At 49.7% G+C, this 20,855-nt stretch overlaps 1 long non-coding RNA gene across 1 annotated transcript in view; it reads left to right on the forward strand.

Moving 5' to 3' along the window:
* Window positions 1-10,508, forward strand: part of LOC146766565 (uncharacterized) — a 33,058-nt gene extending 22,550 nt beyond the window's left edge. The window contains exon 3 of the long non-coding RNA XR_014957267.1: window positions 1,250-10,508. This is a non-coding gene — a long non-coding RNA (uncharacterized LOC146766565). The remainder of the gene's footprint in view (window positions 1-1,249) is intronic.
* The last annotated feature ends 10,347 nt before the right edge of the window (window positions 10,509-20,855 follow it).

Raw genomic sequence — 20,855 nt, forward strand, 5'->3', positions numbered from 1 at the left:
TATAGTTTACTTGGATTAACATATTTTTCCTTTTTATTTCCGTGAGTTTAGAAACCACACGGGGTTTTATTGCCCAAACAAGCAGCTGCAGGATTTGGTGCACTGGGGGGAATTCGTTCAGAATCAGCTGCATGTTTCCTGAAGAATTCGGCTTTCGGCAGAACCTCGTGCTCGTTCCCGCCCCAGGCACACGGCACCGGGCACCGGGCAGGGCTGCGCCCCGCGGGATCTGCTCGCTCCCGGTGCCCCGGAAAGAGGCAGGCGAGGACCACGGCTAGGAGCTCGTGGGCAGGGAAGGGCAGCCCTGCTCTCCCTCAAGTTGCGCAGTGAGCAAATACCTTGAGAGAAGTCATCAGGTACGATTTGAAAGTGAAACACCGGCTCTCCCTGCTCTGCCTGTGAGAGAGGGTTTGCGAGCTGTTGTAAGGCCTTTTCCCGTTATAAAATGACGGCAGGAGGAAGGGCACCCTGTCCTGCCGTGCCGTGCCGTGCCGGAGTGCCAAACTCGGTTTTCCCTGAGGGCACATGCGGGTGCGGGCACACAGGTGGCTCCTGACACCAACGAAAGCTCCTGGCTTCCCAGCTGGTCCCTGTAAACTCATAGGTTTTGCTGGCAGATGAACTGTTCGCCTACTTTCGTTTAATTTCTTTCTCTCTCCAAGAGGAACTTTCCCCCCATCCTACATGAATAGCAAATTCGGAACGATCACGAATTCGGGACGGAATTTCACTTTTCTCATTCACCACTCAATGACCATTTTCGATGACTCGAGGCAGCACGGGGATGGAGTGGCCCCGAGCCGCGGGCTGGTCCTCGAGGGACATGTCACTGACAACTGATGGGCATCTGGCCTTTGGCTGGGGCAGGGAATAAAAACCGCGGGGCTTCAGTACACGGGTTCTGGGAGAGGGTAAAGTTCGTGATTTGTGGGCTGTCGGGGCAGCCGCCACTTCTTCGGGCAAATTGTGCTTGCCAAGGTGAGGGTTTGGAGGCACGCTGCCGGCCCCGCCACAGAGAAGAGTTACTGACCTATTGTTTAAGATATGTCGCCCGTTTCCCCGTTTTTTTCCCCAGCGATAACTGATTCTTTTCGTTACTATCGTTTTGTTCCTCGAAAACCCAAACAATCAATAAAGTACAGGGCACAGCTGAGCACAACACGAGGCGTAATGTTCTCAGTTATCAAAACGGGGAGAAAACAAAAAAGAGTCACTCGCTACTGATCTCTTTTTTTTTTTTTTTTTTCAGGTGTTGCTTTTAACAAGATGTTCAGAAAAAAATTTTATCAGGTACATGTTGACCTGCGCTTCCTCTGCTCCTGGCTTTGGCGGTGATATCGCTTAGTGATTATCAGCCACAACGTCTGAGGCATCTGGTACGTGGCTCCCAACTGCTCCCCGCGCTCGGGTACGAGTGGTTCTTGCGGCACGAAGGCTGCCCCGCATCCAGTCCCGCATCCAGTCCCGCATCCAGCCCCGCATCCAACCCCGCATCGAGCCCCCCATCCAACTCCGCATCCAGCCCCACATCGAGGCCCCCATCCAGCCCCCCATCCAGCCCCCCACCCAACCCCGCATCCAGCCCTGCCGAGGAGGTGCTGGCTGCCCCAGCGGAGGATCAGAAGCGGCACTGGTAGCGGCTTGCAGAGTCCAGACAACGAAATCCCTAGAAATGTTCACCGCCGCTGGCTGCCTGGCTACCAAACACCCCCCGGGCGCGGGGTGAGGCCGGGAGGGGTTCCCGGGGGAAGCAGGTTGCAGGACCTGAGGTTTGGGCAGCCGGACTTGTGCCTTATGCATTATCCCTAAGGTTTTGGGGCCGCGCTCGCCAGGCGCTTCGCGGAGCTGCTGCCAGCCCCTCCTGCCTTCAGAGCAGCCCCGGCGGGGCAGGAGGGACTCGCAGCCGGCGGCCCGGAACGGCCCGGGACCCCCGCTAGCAGCAGCGGGAGAGGGGCTCCCGAGGCACTTCAGTCCATGGCCCCGTTAGAGCCTCCACGCATCTGATGTTCCCTGCCGGGCAGCCAGGGCAGGCGCAAGGGCAGGGACATGGGAAGGAGCGGCCTCGCAGTCCCCGCGGCCTTACAAGTTGCTTTTCTTCTTCCTATGAACGGGGACGTTTTCCAAAAAAAAGAAAAAAAAAAAAACAGGAGATTTAAAAAGTTAGCAGTATGGCTTTTAAAAATACACATCAGTGATGATATCTCCTGTAGAGCAGCCTCCTGCCCGGTCTGATGTAGTTCTAGTCCCAGGGAATAGTCCTCTTAACCTTTCCTCTTTCCTCAAAATCAACGAGTTGGCTTTGGACGTCTCTTGGTTCGTCTTTTTTGATAAATCACAGTTCAGTTCAGCCCAATGCAGCCAGTGGTGTCTGGGAGAGTCACCGGTTGCCTTGGAACAGAAATAGGAACCACTTGTTTAAACATCTCAATGTCCCAGAATCTCTAAGAGCCATCACAGAAGGGTTTGGGTTTTTTTGTTCCCTTCCCGAAGCGAGAAGGGAGCGAGGGGATTACGGGGAAGAATGTCTGCGTCGGCTGCTGCAAACACCAGAAGATTTTTGTTTGCCTTTCCACCCCCCCCCCCCAAATCAGTTTTTCCATTCCTTGAGGAAAATTTTTCAGTATCTGAATCAAAGCGCATGATTCCAACTTTTTTTTTTTTCCCTGTTGTTTTGTTTTATCTCGGCCTTTTTTCATGTTTTCATTTAAAAAGTGACAGATTTGGTAGAACTCTCAAGTGTTTCCCATTAGAGGCGGGGAGTTCACCAGTGCGCCTTTCTGATGCTGCTCATGACACGTTTCGGGCTTTGAGGCAGGAGCACGCCCTGAGCAGTTGGGGCAGCGGCCGGGGCAGGGCCGGGCCCGGCCGGAGCCGTGGCCGAGCCCGGAGCCGTGGCCGAGCCCCGTCTGAGCCGTGGCCGAGCCCGGAGCCGTGGCCGAGCCCGGAGCCGTGGCCGAGCCCCGTTCTGAGCCGTGGCCGAGCCCCGTTCTGAGCCGTGGCCGAGCCCCGTCTGAGCCGTGGCCGAGCCCCGTCTGAGCCGTGCCCGAGCCCCGTTCTGAGCCGTGGCCGAGCCCCGTTCTGAGCCGTGGCCGAGCCCCGTCTGAGCCGTGGCCCAGCCCGGCCCGGCGCCGCCCTCTGCCGGCCCCGCTCCGCCGGGGAGGCTCGGTGCCCGCCGCCCGCGGGGCTCCGCGCGTCCCGGCGCAGCGGCGGAGCACGCCCGGCCCGGCCCAGCCCGGCCCAGCCCGGCCCAGCCCGGCCCAGCCCGGCCCCGGGGGCGGGCGGTGCTTCCCCGCGGTGTTTCCCAGCCCCGGGGCGCTCTCCGTGCGGTCTCGCAGTGTGGGGAATTCCTGCTCTAGAAAGGCGCGGTTGCACATTTCTGCTTTGGCCGGCTCCCTTCCCCTCGCGGATTCTCCTTCGCTGCTGCTCTCCCTCTCTCGCCTGTACCTCTCTTGCCCTCATTCCTGACAGCAGGCTTCTACCATTGCTCTGGCGTTCCATGTTTTTAACCACTGGTCTCTCCTTGAAGGAAAATTTCCTTCATGTAACAAATCGCTCCGAGTTCTTGTGTTTTGGAGTGTGGCCCCGTACAAATTTTAATAAAGTGTTGTGGAAAGCAGCACTTGGTTAGCAAAACTAGAAGGCGTCAAGTGATCTTCACAGCCAAATTTCCCTGTAAAAACATGCAGGATACAAACCTTCTTTGGCAATTGAGACTTTAGAAATACAGAAAAGGTGTGTGTACACACTTACTGACATTTTTGGTACTAAACCTTCATATATATTACTTCATATATATTACTGAGATCCAAAAAAGTCACTGTGTAGTCCATTCACCTTGAGCAAAGGGACATCTGTAATTGCAAAATGTTAAATGAGAAAAAAAAAAGAACAGGGTATGGGCTAAGGAAATATCCCTTTCCATACATTACTCACATCTGTTAATGCACGGAGATAGGATTGTTGCTAGCTTACAGCAACAATTTGTAATTTATGCAACAAAATCACCAAGTTCTGTAGTTCCCAATGTCAGGACTTTAAGGTGTTCACAATTTATTAGATCCTACATTAATCCTAAAATTCTTTATATGATCAGCTATTGCCCTTTATATTTATAAAGTATTAGGAGAAGCAGGGTTTGCTGAAGAAGCTCGAGTGTGGTGGATCCTGGAGAAGTGTAAGGAGCAGTGAAATGATGCTGCAGTTAGAAGGGAGCCCTGGGATCCCCGCGCTGGTGTGAGCTCCCTGGCTGGGTCCTGGCAGCTGCCCTGCCCCGTTTCGGTTCTGCACGGGGCTGGGCAGGGGGATTCTGTGCGGCACTGGGACTGCAAGGGAGTCCCCCCGGGCCCCGGGCTGCAGCGGCCGAGGCAAATCGCGAGATGACTCCGGTTCTCGTGTCTCAGCAGCCAGCCCGGTGGGAGGATGAGCTGTGATGTCCCCTGCCAGCGCAGAAATGCGGACTGCAGATGAGCCCCGCTTTGTGCCCAGCCTGGCCGTGGCGAAGGCACAGCCCCCGCTCAGTGCCGCAGTGTCGATGTGCCAGCTCTGATGGCAGGATGAGAGTTTGAGTGGCAAGGACTGAGCTAGGGCACCTCTCCTCCGTGAGCAAACCTATCTGCCTTGATTTCCAGGGTTGTTTTTTCTCTAATCTTCCCATTTCTGAGCTGCCAAAGACTAGAGCAAGGACTAGGTGAATTTTGGACTCACTGAGCACTCACAGCCCGAGCCAGAGCAGTGGGAAGATGAGGAGCTGACTATTTCTGGGAGGAAGGTGCTCACCTTGCGTTGGGAATTCCAGGAGTGGGAAATTTTTTTTTTTTTTGTGGTTTATCTTTGTAGCTATGGTTATATTTGTTTACTGTTCAAGCAAAATTGAGGCGTTTCTGCAACACCACAGCGCACGGAGCAGCCCCAGCTCCTGAGAGCCCCCAGACAAAATACTCCTGCGATGTTTGCAGACTGTTGGCTATTGCAGACCGAAGGGCGCTCTGCTCCAGGGCTGCTCCTGCTCCTGTTCCAGAGAACTTGCCAGGGCTGATGCTGCCCTGGTGCAAATCAGCACAGCAGTAATGAACTCAGTGCACCCTCACGGTGCTAGGATGGATTTCCATTGACATGGTCAGTTAAAAGCACTTTTTCCTTTGTCCTGTGCTTCACATCACTGTAGCACAGAACACCTGTCATGATTTAACTTTTGTGCTTTTTTCCTAGAGAACTGAGGGAGATGGATTGTTTTCTGGTGGTCACTCAGTATTTTCTGGCTGGCAGACATAAATAAAACTCATCCACTTAAAAAGCCCGGGTGTGGCAGGAGCAGGGTGGAAAAGGCAAACCCCTGGGCACGGCTGTGCTCTCAGACTCCTTGAAGGAGGGTGCCTGTGGATTTGACACCAGTGGATTTGACACAATGTGAGAACTGTTTTCCTGTATCATTCACATTATAGTTGAAATATGAAATGAGCTCCATGTGGCAGCAGCCAAAGGAAAGGAAAAGGGAAAAAAAAAAATGAAGGAAGCTCTCTCCAAAAGTTTCAGTTATCCCTTGAAGCTATATTACAACATCTAATGCTCTAATTGAATCAGTGTGAGAACTTTTCCCCTCCATTTAGATCATTCCTAGTCTCTGCCCACTGTTCCCTGGAGATGCACGCATTTGATGTAAGATGTGCCAGGAACACCCACACCTAGGGTGGGATTGAATGGTCAGTTTACTGAGTGAGGTGCTGAGAAGGAAATGTCAATTCTCACATGTCTTTGCCAGAATCCATTATGATGCTCCCCCTCTTCTCTCCCCTTCTCTATAGACGTAGCACCCAGGTGAGGCACAGGAGTTTTGTCTGAGTAAAAGCTACTAGGTGTGCTCTGAGGATGCAATAGGTGAATTGATCATTTCTAGGGATGAATCAGAAAACCTTCCAGGCAGTGGTAGCACCTGTGCCTGGCGGTAGCAAGGCTGATAGCGATGAAGAGGCGTTGTGGTCTCGATGCTGCTCAGACTCTCCCACCCTGCTGGCCCCGAGCAGGAGCTGCATGGGAGGCTCCTTTTTCACCCGTGAAAGAACAGCCCAGCCAGCATTGTGAGCTCTCATTCGTTGCATTTAAAGAGTATTTTTAGCACCATGGAGAAAATTTCTGCATATTTCAAAGTATCAATGCTGTTACATAACCCAAAATTAGTTGACAGCTGAGAAAGCAAAAGCCCTGGATACCCAAATCCGGGTCTGCTCCGTAAGTGTTCACATGTGCCAATCAATACGTGATCCACAGAAACATATGGCTCTTGTATCAAATACATGGAATCAACTTGAATTACGAAGACTTTGAAAAGGTCCTCAGCTTAAATGTACGCGGCTCTCTGAAATGTCCAGCTAGGTTTAATGCAACAATTAAAACCAGATAGATTGTCAGGATTCATAGAGCAGGGGTAGAATTAATTCAGTATGAAAGAAATGAATGACTGGGAAGAAGACAGAAGAGCAGAAGCAGAAGGAAAAGAGCAAGAACGAGTGGAGGGATGAAATGCTAATATGGGGGGGAGGGTAGGGAGAGTGAGGAATGGAAGGGGGGAAGAAAGAAGAGAAATTAAAGAGAAAGAAAAAAAATGAAGAGGGATATGAGATAGGAAAGAGAAGGAGAGCAGCAAGAAAAATAATGACACTTTACTGTGCAATGTGTCAGCTTTTATTTTAGAAGAACTAAGCCTGCAGCATAAGGTTACTACTGTTGTATTTAAAGTTTGTGGGATGGGGTTGTTTCTTTTTCATAGTTATGGGGGTTTATTTTTATTTTTATTTTTATTTTTATTTTTATTTTTATTTTTATTTTTATTTTTATTTTTATTTTTATTTTTATTTTTATTTTTATTTTTATTTTTATTTTTATTTTTATTTATACGTGTGTGTGTGTATCCCTATGTAATTATATACATACTATGACACAGAAATTTCAGCCTTCCTGGGATCTCCCACTCTTCCCCATACGATCAGTTTTCCCACCCTGCCACATGTCCAGCAGCAGTAATGCCCTTTTCCATGCCATGCTGTGAGCCAGGGCTTTCTGTTTCAATTTGCTGTTTCCTTCTGTCCTGCCCTCCAAGAGCTGGAAATGGAGATTCTGGCTCCCCTGTCCTGCAGCCCCTAACTTCAGGCTGTCCACTGAGGTAGCACAGCTCCAGCTCTTTGTTTGCAATTGCTGTTTCCTCCTGTTGATATTCATGGCAACATTGTCATTTTGCACTGACTGATCAAAAATATATGAAATGTTTAATTGTTGAATTATTAATTGAATTAGTGTCATTGGTTTTGTCTTGTCTGTTCCTCTGCATGCAAGCTGCTAGTAAAATAGCATTTCTTTTCATGCTTTTTAGGGTTGAAAGAGTCATTGAGTGATATTGAAACTATCTGACGTTCTCCCCAAGGCATGATGAAGGTCAGGCTCCTTTAGCTTTCTCCCACACACTGGAGAGTTTCCTCTTCTCCATAGGTATCCCCAGGTCCTCCCCTGATTATGTTTGTCCCTTGTCTCTCCAGGGAGGGGCCCTTTTTGAGGAGTCTGAGGATTTTGTAGTTCAGTGATGGATACTTTATTTCCTGGTGCTGTTGGAAGTGGCATTTGAGTGTTTTGTTAGTGACCTGTGTGCTTCATTCCCATGCCCTGTCACAGCTGGCATTGTTCACCTTTTCCAGGGTACAAAGTGTTCTAGCCTAGGCATGGATCCCAGGTTCATTAACAGTACATGGTTAATCTGTCATTTTTCTAAAACCAAAAAGGCCTCTGGCCAATGCTGGACCAATTCCGGATGTCTGTTCTGCTGTTTTGTATAAAAAATCCAAGCTAAATTTGCCATTCTCCCTTATAATCCCCCTGTTTAATTTCTCATAATTCTAATAATCTTGTTATGAAGACAAGAAACAGAAACATGGATGTTTAACACTTAACAATGTCTTATTGTCTTACTGCTTTTGGAAAAGGGAATGGAAGAGGAAAAACCTCACATAGGACTATAAAGAAAACAGAAGGAAGTGAGTTCACTATCCACGGGAAAGCACAACTCTCCTGTAAAGGAGATTTTTGTTTCAGTCAAGGGGAAATGCACCACTGGTCTGGTACTGAGTAGTTCTTTTCATCAGGCTGCAAAGCTGAGAAGAACTTGTCAGAAAACCCCATATATGTGTACCTTGGCAGTGTTTCTGAAGAACAAGAGGCCTTAGAGTCTGAGGCAGAATCAGAACTGCATTGGAGAACTGGGGATGAAATAGTTAAAAGCTCCTTAAAAATTCTACAAATTTAGTGATATTTGCTAGAACAGCAAAAACCCAGATTGCTTAATGTCTGAATTTTGATAAAGCACAAATATATCTGAGCAGCCTCATTTTATTCCCTTCCTCCAGAAGATGGCAAAAGTTAGCTGGACTTGACAGCAGTGGAGGGAAGCAAAGGTTGCAGGGCTGAGTGTCCTGCCTTCAGGTCAGCAGGGGCTCAGAGCTGCAGCTGCAGGAGCTGATGCTGGCCTGGGACAAGTGGGGCTTGGAGCAGTCAGCCCTGCAGCTGCAGCACTGCTGAGGTGCAGCTCGGGCAGCAGCAGTGGCTGCTCAGCTGCAGCTCCCCAGGAGCCACCAGCCCCGGCCATGGCTGCACCTTTCTCTTCCTCAGGGGGTGGAAATAGTCAGTGACATCTATGGAGATGTCAGACAGATCTATGGAGATCACAGCCAGAAATGCAGCTGTGAGAAGTTTAAATTTTATATACCAAGTGTGGAGCACAAATTGCAGTATTTGTTAGTATTTGCTCATGTTACCATGAGCTCATGGTATGACAGAGCTTCTGCTGAAGAAAAATCCCTTGCAATTCACTTCTTAAGTACCAAAGATATTAGCTCCCACTAATATAGCAGATATTCTCACTGTGGAGAATTTGCATTTACACAGGAACCATGACTGAAAAAAAAAAAGCAAAGAATATATAACAAGTATATAGAAAGAAACATCCGATTAAATACAGATTTGGCAATTAGGATTTTTTTTCTTTCCATATCAGTCAAGGTACTCTAGAAAAAGGAAAGAAATATTACTAACAAAATCAAAAGAGACACAAAATAAGCTTTTATTTCTCCTGCGGTTAATTTTGTTCCTATATTTAGCTTCTCTGGCATTTTGTAATTTCAATATTAGGAAAATATGAACGTATTTGGGTAAAGTAATACACTGAAGTCAGGAGGCTTCCTGCCAGCAGAAAAGGAGAACTGGGGACTACTTGTTTAAAGGGTGCTCCTGAGGTGGTTCAGCTTAACCTGATGCTTATCCCATTGTGAAAATCTAATTTGATCCCAAGCAAATTTGCCCTCACAACTTTTTGGCCTAAGGGTTTTGACAGCTGCTGCAGCCAGCTGCTGGATCGATGCTCACAGAGGATTTGTGCTCACGGCCTTGGGAGGGAGGGGAGCTATGGCCAGTTTGGAGGACATTTGACAAAGGCCAGCACACCAGCCAGCTGTGCTAACAATTCCTCTCCTAAATTCTCCCTAAGAGGAAGCAGGCTGTGTCCCTAATTCACAGAAAGCTCCAACTCTCTTACTGGAAGGGCAGGGCAGGACCAGGGATGGGGAAGGACAAGGAACTCTCACCTGTGCTTCCTTCACATGGAGCTTTGGGTGTGGACAAGATGGTCCCATTTGAGGGCACATTTTCTCATTTGGACAGTGTTCAACAGCCCAGCCACACTGCTTGATCCACAGTCAATTAGTGGTTGTGTCTTCTGTTATGAGAAAATGTTTGTGTCACAGTTCACTTCTACAAGGCCATATCCTTATTCTTCAAGCTGTTTTTAACAAAGTGATTCCCTGGTCCTCTACTCCCTGTGAAAATGCAAATATATGAGAACAAAATCTTGGTTGGTTTTTTTTGGGGTTTTTTTTGTTTTTTTTTTTTTTTTTTTCAGTTTGAAGTCTCTTAATATGTCAAAATATTCAGTTTCCCATCCAGAAGCAGGAAAAAATCATGTTATCTCAACATTTTTGGCCGGGCTGAATTTTCTGGGTAAATTCAAATGTGCAGAAGGAATATTGCCAACTGTCTGTTTTTAGCAGCATGAGAAACAATACCAACGGCGGGGAACGACCCCGTATCCCTCCCCCTGGCATGATTCAGCGATGCTCCGCGTCAGGAGGCGGCTGTGCTGGGGCAGGAGAGCCCCGCGGTGCCGGGCTGTGACTCCGTCCCGGCCGTGCAGCAGAGGAAGCCGGCACACAATAGCTCCAGCGCTAGGAAGCATTCCAGCGTCCCCCGGCTTCCTCCCCAGCAGGGCATTACCTGCCTGCCCAGCCCTCTCTGCTGGGGTCACCTTCCTGTCATCCCCTGCTCCGGCGGCTCCCTCTGGGATGGAGCGATGGGCAAAGCCCCGCAGGAACGGGACATTCCCCCCGAAGGAGCTGCTGCAGTGTTAATGGCTCTGCCGCTGCCAGATGAAAGGAGGGGAGTATTCAGATCTAATAAATCAACAGATGTTAAAGCCATTTCTGCCTTCTCTCTTATACTGCACATCGACAGGAACGTGCTAAAGTGCTTTTTTGTACCGTTTAGCATCTGACATTTCAGCACATCTTGTGAGTGTGCATTAGGAGAATGGAATGTTACTATATTTGTACTCGCAGATTTGGAATGAGAATAAAATCTGGAGAGATGCAATGTGCAGATGGGATGTTTTCCAGAGGGGTTGAGGCTGAGGAAACTCAGCACGGTGAATATTGAGCTGTCTTGAGACTTCAGGCTGCAAATGCACGGAGTCAGAGTTTTGAAATGGAACTGAGAACTGTAGAAACTTGTAGCTGCCTCTCCAAACCCTGCTTAATTGTGGGATCACAGACACCTTTGTAAAATACTGAAATAGTGTGTTTGATTTTTGCAGTTACTCCAAAATATCTTGTTCCTTCCTCTTGAAAATATCTTGTTCTCCTCAGCTGTGGGTGATGTCCCTCCGGCTGGGGGCTTCAGAAGGGCTATTTTTAGGGAAACCAGGCTTTTACTGCTGAGACCTGGCAGGGCTCTGAGACAGCCACTGCACATCAGCACGACCTCTCCCCATGCTCTTTCAGCAGTTTGCTGTTAGATCCCTCCTTGCCCACGCAGTGAGGTCCCTGGAGCCCCCTCGAGCCTTCAGGCAGTACAGGTGTGTGGGCCCTGAGAGCACCAACAGGCTCCAAGCAGCCCAAACAGCCTCCCCTGGGCCCTCCAGCCACACCTCTGTCCATGGCCAGGAGCCTCTTTCTGCTCACCTGGAGCCTTCAGTGTTGACCTGGAGCTACGTGCCAGCTCCAGCCATGGTCACAGCTGTGTCACAGACTGACATTATGGCTGGGTCCCAGCCCTGCCCTGTCACTGTGGATCTGCCTGGGAGACCTGGAGGGCACCGGCACGTTGCTGGAGCAGTGAGGAACCACAGCCTCGACTGCATTTTGACATGGAAGATGAATCTTGGGAGATGGGCCTAATGCTTAACTCACCCCAAGAGAAACTGAGCTCTGTCCAGAGGTGAAGAGACACCTCTACAAAAGAAGAAGCTCCTTGTAGATTTGCGTAGGGAGAGTATTTGTGCCCTAAAAAGCAGAGCTGAATTGCAGAGGCAAAACTGGTGAAATCCTTCTTTTCCTCCTCTCCTTTATTTCTCCTCAATTGACTGTTTGGATGTTACCTTTCCTTTCAAGGTTCATTTCTCTTCTCCTGCCCAGGCTCTGCTTTGTCTTTTTCAAGAGTAACGTCAGTGTTCAGGTGCCCTTTGCCCGCTCAGCCCCTGTGCTGTGCTGGCAGGGCTCTATTTCCAGCCCAGGCTGCCTTTGCAGTTAGCAGGGTTCCAAGGTTGAACCACTTTTCTCCTTCCACAGGACCTTCAGAATTTTTAATTGATGAAGCTAAAATGAGCACCTTAAATAAGCCCACAGCTTCCAGGGTTTCTTTTTTCCATTGCAATTCAGCCACTTCTCAGGCCAAGGTACAGGAGGGTGTGTCCCCTCCTGAGCTCCAGTCCCATGCCAATGCCCCTGTCCCAGGGACGCAGAGGCAAACTGGGACAGGGCTGCAGAGGGGCTGCAGCCAGTCCAGCCTCCCCAGGTGAGCGTTAGCTTTAAGGCAGCTGGAAGAATGGAGCCTGGCGTGTGTGTGACCCAGCCGGGCACAGGGGCCCAAGCTGTCCCATCCTGGTGTTCCCGAGCTGTCCCATCCCGGTGTGCCTGGTCCCATCCCGGTGTTCCCGAGCTGTCCCATCCCAGTGTAACTGCACTGTCCCATCCCGGTGTGCCCGGTCCCATCCCGGTGTTCCCGAGCTGTCCCATCCCGGTGTGCCCGGGCCGCCAGTGCCGGCCGCCGCCGCCAGGTGTCGCCGCGGGGGTTCCCTGCGGGCGGTGCCGGCGCTGGGCCGGGCCGGGCGGAGGGGCCCGGGGGCCGGGGGAGCCCGGAGGGGCCGGAGGGGCCCGGAGCATCCCCAGGGGCTCGGGGTGTCCCGGGGGAGCCCGACGGGCCCGGGGGAGCCTGGGGGAGCTCCGAGGAGCCCGGTCCCGGCGCACCGGCCGCACCGCCTGCCGGCCCGATCCCTCCGTGCCCGTCCCTCCCCGCCGCAGCCGGGCGGAGCGGCGGCTTTGCCGGCACGGAGATCACAAAGGGCGCGGTCAGGATTTCGGTCCCGGCAGATCTGCGCCTGCAGGGGCCCCGACTGTGCTGGGGCGGCTGAACGACAAAACACCGCGAATCCGAACCCTCGGTGAGCTCCGCAGCTGTGAGGAAACCTCAGCAATGCACAGGTGTGCGGTCCCTGTGCCTTACCTGTGCACACCCACTGCCACCTGTGCACACCCACTGTCACTGTGTCACCCGTGCACACCCACTGCCACCTGTGCACGCCCACTGTCACTGTGTCACCCGTGCACACCCACTGTCACCTGTGCACGCCCACTGTCACTGTGTCACCCGTGCACACCCACTGTCACTGTGTCACCTGTGCACACCCACTGCCACCTGTGCACACCCACTGTCACTGTGTCACCTGTGCACACCCACTGTCACCTGTGCACGCCCACTGCCACCTGTGCACACCCACTGCCACCTGTGCACGCCCACTGTCACTGTGTCACCTGTGCACACCCACTGTCACCTGTGCACGCCCACTGTCACCCGTGCACACCCACTGTCACTGTGTCACCTGTGCACACCCACTGTCACCTGTGCACGCCCACTGTCACCCGTGCACACCCACTGTCACTGTGTCACCCGTGCACACCCACTGCCAAGGCTGGCGGTCAAGTCCCGAGGGCGCTGTTGCCGGCTGCAGCAGATCTGAACTTTCAGCTCCGTCTCTTGCTGAGGAGAAATCAAGTGTTCAAGTGCAGCCCTGGAGAATTCCTGCCCCTGGGTGTATCGTTCCCATGGCTGACGTCCTTAGGGCTGCTGGCACATTCTCCACGGAGATTAAAAAGGTTCATTTACAAATACCCAATTGAATGTTTACTACCCTGGCCCTTGGTGGAATCGGGCCAACTAATAAATACAAGTACGATAGGTCTTGGAGGAGTCTCGGCTCAACTGAAATCTTGTGGGAATGGGTTCCATAGATTAATTATGTGCTGTGTAGGAAAGAATTTTATAATTGTAAATGTTGCCTTTTAAATTGCATTGAAGTCATGTTGTTTTTGTATTAAAAGAGCGTAACCGGTCAGCACAGAGCTGACAGCAGGGCTTATTCAATAGGTGTTAGTGCCCAAACGTGTGAAGTGTAAACAAGACTTGGGTTACTGTCTACTCTTGTTTATGTCCAGGTTTTCTCTAGACTAATTTGAAATTTTGCTGTGAAAAGGTATTTTGTTTTCCTCAGACTTGTGTTTTCTACCCTTTCCATTTCCTTCTGTAGCCCTGTGTTCAAACATCTGGACAGGAAAGAGCCAGCCTGCTATCTCCTGCATTGAATGCTTCTATCAAGTCTTCTTTGACTCACTTGTTCTCTCTCCTGGGAAATCCTGGCCTTTCAGCCATCATTTAAAATTCCCCAGGCCCTGTGTCATCAGCATGTTGAGAAGGTGAAGAAGCTGACAGCTTCAGGGCTGGTGTTTCATTCTGAAGCAGGCAGGGCTGGAATCTCCCTCGCTTCCACTTAACACTGCTAACAATATTTTCCACAAGCTAAGGAGTAGTTGTTATAAAAATAACATAATTACAGCTGTACAGTGCTCACATACCTGCCATGCCTACAAAGATTTTTTTATTTTTCTGTCCTATACCTCAAGCATCCAGGCACCCTCCTGTCTTCATTGGCCACACTCATTCCCATGACAGCTCTCCAAAGCTCTTTGCAGCCATACCCAGGTAGATTTTGTACCATCACCATTAGCTGTGAGCAGCAATGTCTGACAACAGCTGTGCCTTAGTGCTTTACTGAAGTACAATTATCTCTTAAAATGCCCAGACTGGGCTGGCCTTTATTTTATCCCTGTAATTGAAATTTGGCTTCAAGTGTTTCTAAGTACAGCCAGCAGATAGAGGCAAAACCCAATGCCTCAGCAGTAGTTCATTCACCCATTGTCCAGCAATGTCTCCAGTGATTTATTTGATGAGTGTAGCTTGGCTGTGGAGGAGATGAAGTGAACAGTGGGGTGACAGGAGCTCTGATGAAAGGGCAGGTTCAACTAAGAAGCAGCTAAAAAATTTGGAGAGTGCATGGGAGATGAGTGTGTGTTGGAGATTGGAACATACATTTCTCAAAGGACTAGGAGGGGACAGCAAAATGTGTATTTTTAAATAAGCTAGCATCCAAAATTAGTTACCCTTATTTAGGGTTATCCCAACAGGCCAACTCTCAGACTTTATTGAAGTTTGCCCTTGTAATGTCTAGATTTTTTTCCTCTTTGGATTTTGTCCAGGAAAAGTAGGGAGCAGCTATCAGTGAGTTTCCAGTAGTGCTCTGAGTAAAGGGAATGGCCAGGACATACAAAAATATGATAGCATTACTCATTTTAAGAAGTGGCAAAATCTGGCCTGCAGATATCACTGCTATTTTCCCACTTATCCAGAGTATTGGTCATATGCCAACAGAAAAAGCTGCCAACTAAAATGTTTCAAAAAAGGAAACAGTGTTTGAAGCCTGGCAGTAAATATTTTTCTTCCCCTGAAATATGTGCTGAACATATATAAAGAAGGAAGACTCAGGAGTATCTAGTGAGGTTTAACATTGTGTAATCATATGGATGAATTTGTTAACATTTTCACACTTTTTTCTTTAATAGATGAACATTGTAATTAATGGGTTTTAGTTAGAAATAGTACTTAAACACTGAAAATGAAAGTGCAATGCAGTTGGATAAATCCATTAAAAAGGCAGTGCTATAGCATTAAAATGCCAACACCATGAATTCCTTGTCAGTTTAAAATTCCTGTGCTGTTCTGCCACTTTCTTTGTTTCTCTATGCTCCTGTTTTTCCTTGTAACTGAAAACATCAGATGACCACGAGGGCTGAATGTGCAGCGGTGCTGCCTCCCAGGCTGTGTGGCTGCAGTCTCTAAGCCCAGTGTTACAGCCAGGATCCACGTGGCTGATTGTTTTGCAGACATAGTGGTGGCGTATTTCTGTATTTCTGAACTTGTTTTTCAGGCTCGGTGGCCGCCTGCGCATCGTGGAGCTCGCTGCTGAACAACAGAAATCAAGCACTTGTCAGGCAGCAGCAGCACGTCAGAGCAAAATGGAATTTGCAAGACTAAAGTTTACACGAGGCAACAACAAAATCTACTGTGCCATTCTGTGAGGCAACAAAGGTAATTTGTTATGCAACATAATGAGGACTTGTGTGTGATAGGCAGCAGTGGCTCTTGGCTACAGGGCGTTGACATCAACAAGCACATGCAGAGCTCACATATAAGAGAATTGCTATACATAGCACAGAATCCACAAGCTTGGTTGTTATTACTGGTTTTTTTCCCATCTAAAAACTTGCAGAATAAACAAACACATTGAGATTAGTCCTGCAGTCTTTCTATTTATGGGTAGGACCTTCCTCATTTCCTTTTGGGTTGGTCTGTGTCTCAGACTTGACTGTCAGCCTGGGGACCATGAGGGCAGGGTCACAAGTGTCACACATTTCATGTGGCTCTGACACATTTGGCAAGCCTGCCACCCACACAATGACAGGGGAAAGGCGAGGGCAGGGGGAGAAGTTAGACAGTCACAATGCTGTTTGCTGCTGCCCAGAAGTCTGTGCTGTGTGATCCCATATGCTCCACTGCTGCTGTTAGCACATCACTCAAGGCAGTTATCCCTTGTGGTGGGAGGCAGGGGTGCTGCACCTGCTTTGCAGACAAATTGCAGTATGCAGTCTGTGCACAGAGCTGGGAATGGAGCCCTGTCCTGGAGAGCAGCAGGGCTCATCTGCTTTGCCATTTCACCTTTCAAAGCACATCTACCTGCTGCTGTGATGGGGCCTCTGCTCTCTGCCTCCAGAGCTGGAGCTAGACCCAAAGATCCTGTTTGCTGACATTCCAGTAGTGTCTCACAACTGCTTGTGTAACTCACTGTTGGGTATGTGCTCTCCTGGCTCACGCTGAATGTTTCCCTTGTCATCCAGCTGAAAGAGTCTGCAAGCAAGCTCTTCCTGAGAGCTGCAAGGGAGAGAGTGGGCTTGAGCTTCACTGATGAATTAATGCAGGAGAAATAAGGAATCAACTCTGCCACATGGCCTGCAGAGGACTGAGCCAAAGTTGTGTTGGTAACATTTGTCCTGGCAATCTGTGGGGTTGGTTCTTTTTCTTCACTGTATGTGTAACACTGTACCTTGCTCATGACACTTAGAAATAGTCATAGTTAAGCAAACAGTGTAGTTCCACAAGTGCTGTGTTAATCTGGAGAAAATGCTTGCTTTTTACCTCAAAACCTGGTTGGCCAGACCACACCAGGGGAAGCTGCCCCTGCAGGAAGGTCAAAGAGCCCCATTGCCTGGCATGCTGTGCCTTAAGCATCATTGCCAGTGGCAGGATGCAGGAGTCCTTCTGCCTGTGCCAGTGACTCAGCAAGGGCCTGATCTGTTTACTGCTGCTCAGACAGGAGCCTAACTTCTTAGCACAGTTCCAGCAGCAGTACAAATACAGGTAAGCCACTGAGTTAACACTACCTTGGTCAAGTTACTTTACTTCTCAGTGACTTGGGGTGTACAGGATGATCATCACTGTGAACTTGCTCTGGTGCTCCAGGGATTACACACTGAAACAGCTAAAGAAAAGCAGTGAAACAAGCACTGCTTTAGTGCTCTATGGTGTAATGTTGGACATGAAACTCAGGTCAAGGTATTCAAACTAGAATGAGACTGAGAAAAATGTTGCTTTTGGTGATGGAGAGGGACCTGTAGTAGGCCAAGTGCCTGTCATTCAGCAGTGGCTCCTTGCAATAAGAGGAAGATAGGTTTGTCTGGCCCCATTTTCTAATGCTTTTTTTTTTTTCACAGCCTCTTGAACAATAGGGATGTAGTCCTGACTGAAATATTTTAGGAGCCACTGTGACAGAAATACTTCATGATGACACTGGTTATTTTAATTTAAGACATGCTAATTTAATTACCAACCAAAGTAATTAAATTAAGTCTAACCAAATTAATATTGCATCATAAGAAGCACTAAGATTCCATACTGTGAGGATAAGAAGCAAACCAACCAACCCTTTGATGCAGAAGATGCTATCTGGCATTTGCATAGATATTGTGTCCGTAATTAAAGCCATCCTTAACGTGTAATGCTCTTATTGCAGCCCTTGCTATTTTGTAGCAGTTGGTAGATCTTATAATGAAAGAGTATGAAAATATCGCAGGGACTCTAGAAAGCATTGCAGTGACTTTGCAGACAATGATCCTCTTAAAGTAAGCTCCACATGCACTCTTGCTTTTTCCCAAGGAAACTCCTTTTTAGCATCCACCAGGATGAATGCCACGGCGCCTCAAGGAAGGGCTGATGCCAGCAGAGTGAGGGCTGGCAGGTGAGCCCCGGCTGGCGCTGTGTGCGGCGAGGGCAGAGCGTGCAGAGTGTTCTCCGCAGAGCCGGGGCTGCGAGACTGGGCCGCGGGCAGGGCAGCGGCGGCTCCGGACAGCCCCGGGCCGAGGGAGGCAGGAGAGGGGAGCCAGCCCCGGTCCGGTCCGTGGGGAGGGGAGGAGAGGGGAGCCAGCCCCGGTGCCGGCCGAGGGGAGGGGAGGAGAGGGGAACCAGCCCCGGTGCCGGCCGAGGGGAGGGCAGGAGAGGGGAGCCAGCCCCGGTCCGGTCCGTGGGGAGGGGAGGAGAGGGGAGCCAGCCCCGGTCCGGTCCGTGGGGAGGGCAGGAGAGGGGAGCCAGCCCCGGTCCGGTCCGTGGGGAGGGGAGGAGAGGGGAGCCAGCCCCGGTGCCGGTCGAGGGGAGGGGAGGAGAGGGGAGCCAGCCCCGGTGCCGGCCGAGGGGAGGGGAGGGGAGCCAGCCCCGGTGCCGGCCGAGGGGAGGGGAGGGGAGCCAGCCCCGGTGCCGGCCGAGGGGAGCCAGCCCCGGTCGGTGCGCGGCTCCCGGAGGGTTCGCGCTCGGCTGCGCGGCGGAATTGTGCAGCGGCAGCGATCCCGTGGCAGACGTGCCCCGGGCTTGTCTTTCCGCCTGAGTGCAGCTGCTCGCTAATGCCCTCTGCTCCCTCGCTGCAGCCCTGCTTTCGGGAGCATTCCAAGGTCAAGGCTGTTCGCAGCGCTGTGAGCGCGGTGCTGCCTCACTCGGCCCGGCCCTGGAACGGGGTGGTTATTTCCAGCACACCTGGTGCGCTGGAATGTTTTCTCCAGAGCTTGCTCCTCCGGCCTAGCAGCAGCACAGTTCATGTCACTGTGGTTGAGCCCTGCTGCCTGTCCCCCAGCATCAGGCACAAGATGAGGAGCGGCTTAGTAAGGTTCAGCTGAATGAAGTATCACACACGGAACTTGCACTGTTGCCATCAGCAGATGACCAAAATGAGTATGAATACAACTGTTCAAAAAGCGAGTTAAGAGGAATTCTCACCTGTAAACATTTGGACTGAGATCTGCTGTGACAGCAAATGGATGTGTGGAGTTGTGTATTTTAGGCCTCTACTTGTGTTTTTAAGGCGCTGTGTTAGGGTCAAGTTCATCTCAGCTGGGATGGTGGAATTTGCTCCTTGGAGTGAAGGCTGCTGCCTCATTTCTCCCAGTGTAGACATTTTTTGCAAATGATGTGTCTGTATTGCTTTAAAGTCAGTGTTGTGCCAAACTGCACCTATAGAAAAGCCTTTCCAAAAGTCAGGAATTTTCACCATCACAGGATTTGGTTCTAACCACTAACAGAAGCAAAACCCAATAGATATTCCTTTGTTCTTCTTGCAGCAGATGTTGCAACAGGTGACTGTCAGAGACAGGATGGGTGTGGCTGCCAGGGACTGACAGGTGACCAACCAACTTAAGTTGACCAAATGGGTAGTTTTTATATTGTAATCTAAAGCCAGGTTCAAAGCAGCTGTGTTTGAGGTATTTGCCAAGTGTTAGGGCTTGATAAGTGCTGTGAGTAAGATGAAACTGAATTAACCACTTTGAAAGTCATAACAGGTCAAGTATCTAATGAAAAATGAAAGAACAAAATTAGTGGGAGCAGGAGAGTTCCCACCAGGGCAATGAGAGATCCCTGAGAGCAGTGGGCAGACCCTGCAGGGGCAGCTTGTGTGCTCTCTTCTCACAGCTGCTTGCGTCTTCTCCTCTCCTCCCGAGTCTGTGGCTTGGCTTTGCTTCCACTGTGTTTGTTGTCAGTACAAGCTGATTTGAATAGTCTGAGTGAAAACAGTTACAGTCTCAGGATCTGCCCTCAGGAGTGTTTCTGTGTTCTCAGAAGTGGTCATGCAAACAGCTCTCTCCTGGTAGTCAGTTACCTCCTAGCCCAGTTTTTCTTATTTCTTAGCTACAGAGCACGAAATACTCAGAAATCTGCTGCATTCACATTGTGCAGAGCTCACTCACTGGAAGGGAAACGTTTCAGAGTGATGTACAAGTTATCCAGGACTTGTGATTGGCACAGGGTATGTGTTCTCCTGGGGTCTCCCAGGCAGCCTTGGCAGCGCTGCGCCTCGGGCTGAGCCTCTGTGCCCGGCCTGGCTCAGCCCCGGGGCTCCCTTCACGCTCCCTGCACACTGCTCACCACCTGAGCGCTGCTGCTGCCCGAGGATGGGCACTTGGGGCTGCTTCTCCTCTTCCCACAGTGAAAGCAAAATGCTGAGCACCCCCATTCCCACAGCTGAGAGCTCCTGGGGCTACTGCAAGGCGTCAGTCTTGCACTTCATGTGTATTTGTGAGGGGGATCTTGGCTGCTCTGAGGTTTTCTTGTGAGGCTCCAGATCTTTAAAATTGTGTTAAAAAAGGAAAATGTCAACTGTAAAAAACTCAATACTCCCCTGGTTTTGGTCCATATAAAAAAAAAAAAGCAAAGAATTAAAATTAATAATATATAATTAAATATAATTTTTTCCCTATGGTTGCACAAAAAATTAGATGCAGTTGTAATACTGTAGGCAGAAATTAACTGATAATTAATAAGAAAAAAATCATACTTTAGAAGTTATTTTCACTATTTAAGTGCTAAGTGTAGCCAATATCATCTCTTGAATGACTAAATTCAAGATGGTGATACTGCTTCCTCCTCCAAATAACGTTATAACAATATGTAAAATATCTTTAATACTATTAGTTCATTAGAATTGGGCAAGCATAGACAAGCAGAAAATGCAGAACAGCATGAAACCAATTCCTTGTGGACTTCACAGGACCATCAGGACATTCTCACTGTTTATCAGAAAATATGTAAATAGCTCCTGACTCCCTTGCTTGCTCAGATAGATAGGC

This window comes from Lonchura striata, chromosome 9 (assembly GCF_050655825.1).
Source record: "Lonchura striata isolate lonStrDom1 chromosome 9, ASM5065582v1, whole genome shotgun sequence".
NCBI classification, from domain to species: Eukaryota; Metazoa; Chordata; class Aves; order Passeriformes; family Estrildidae; genus Lonchura; species Lonchura striata.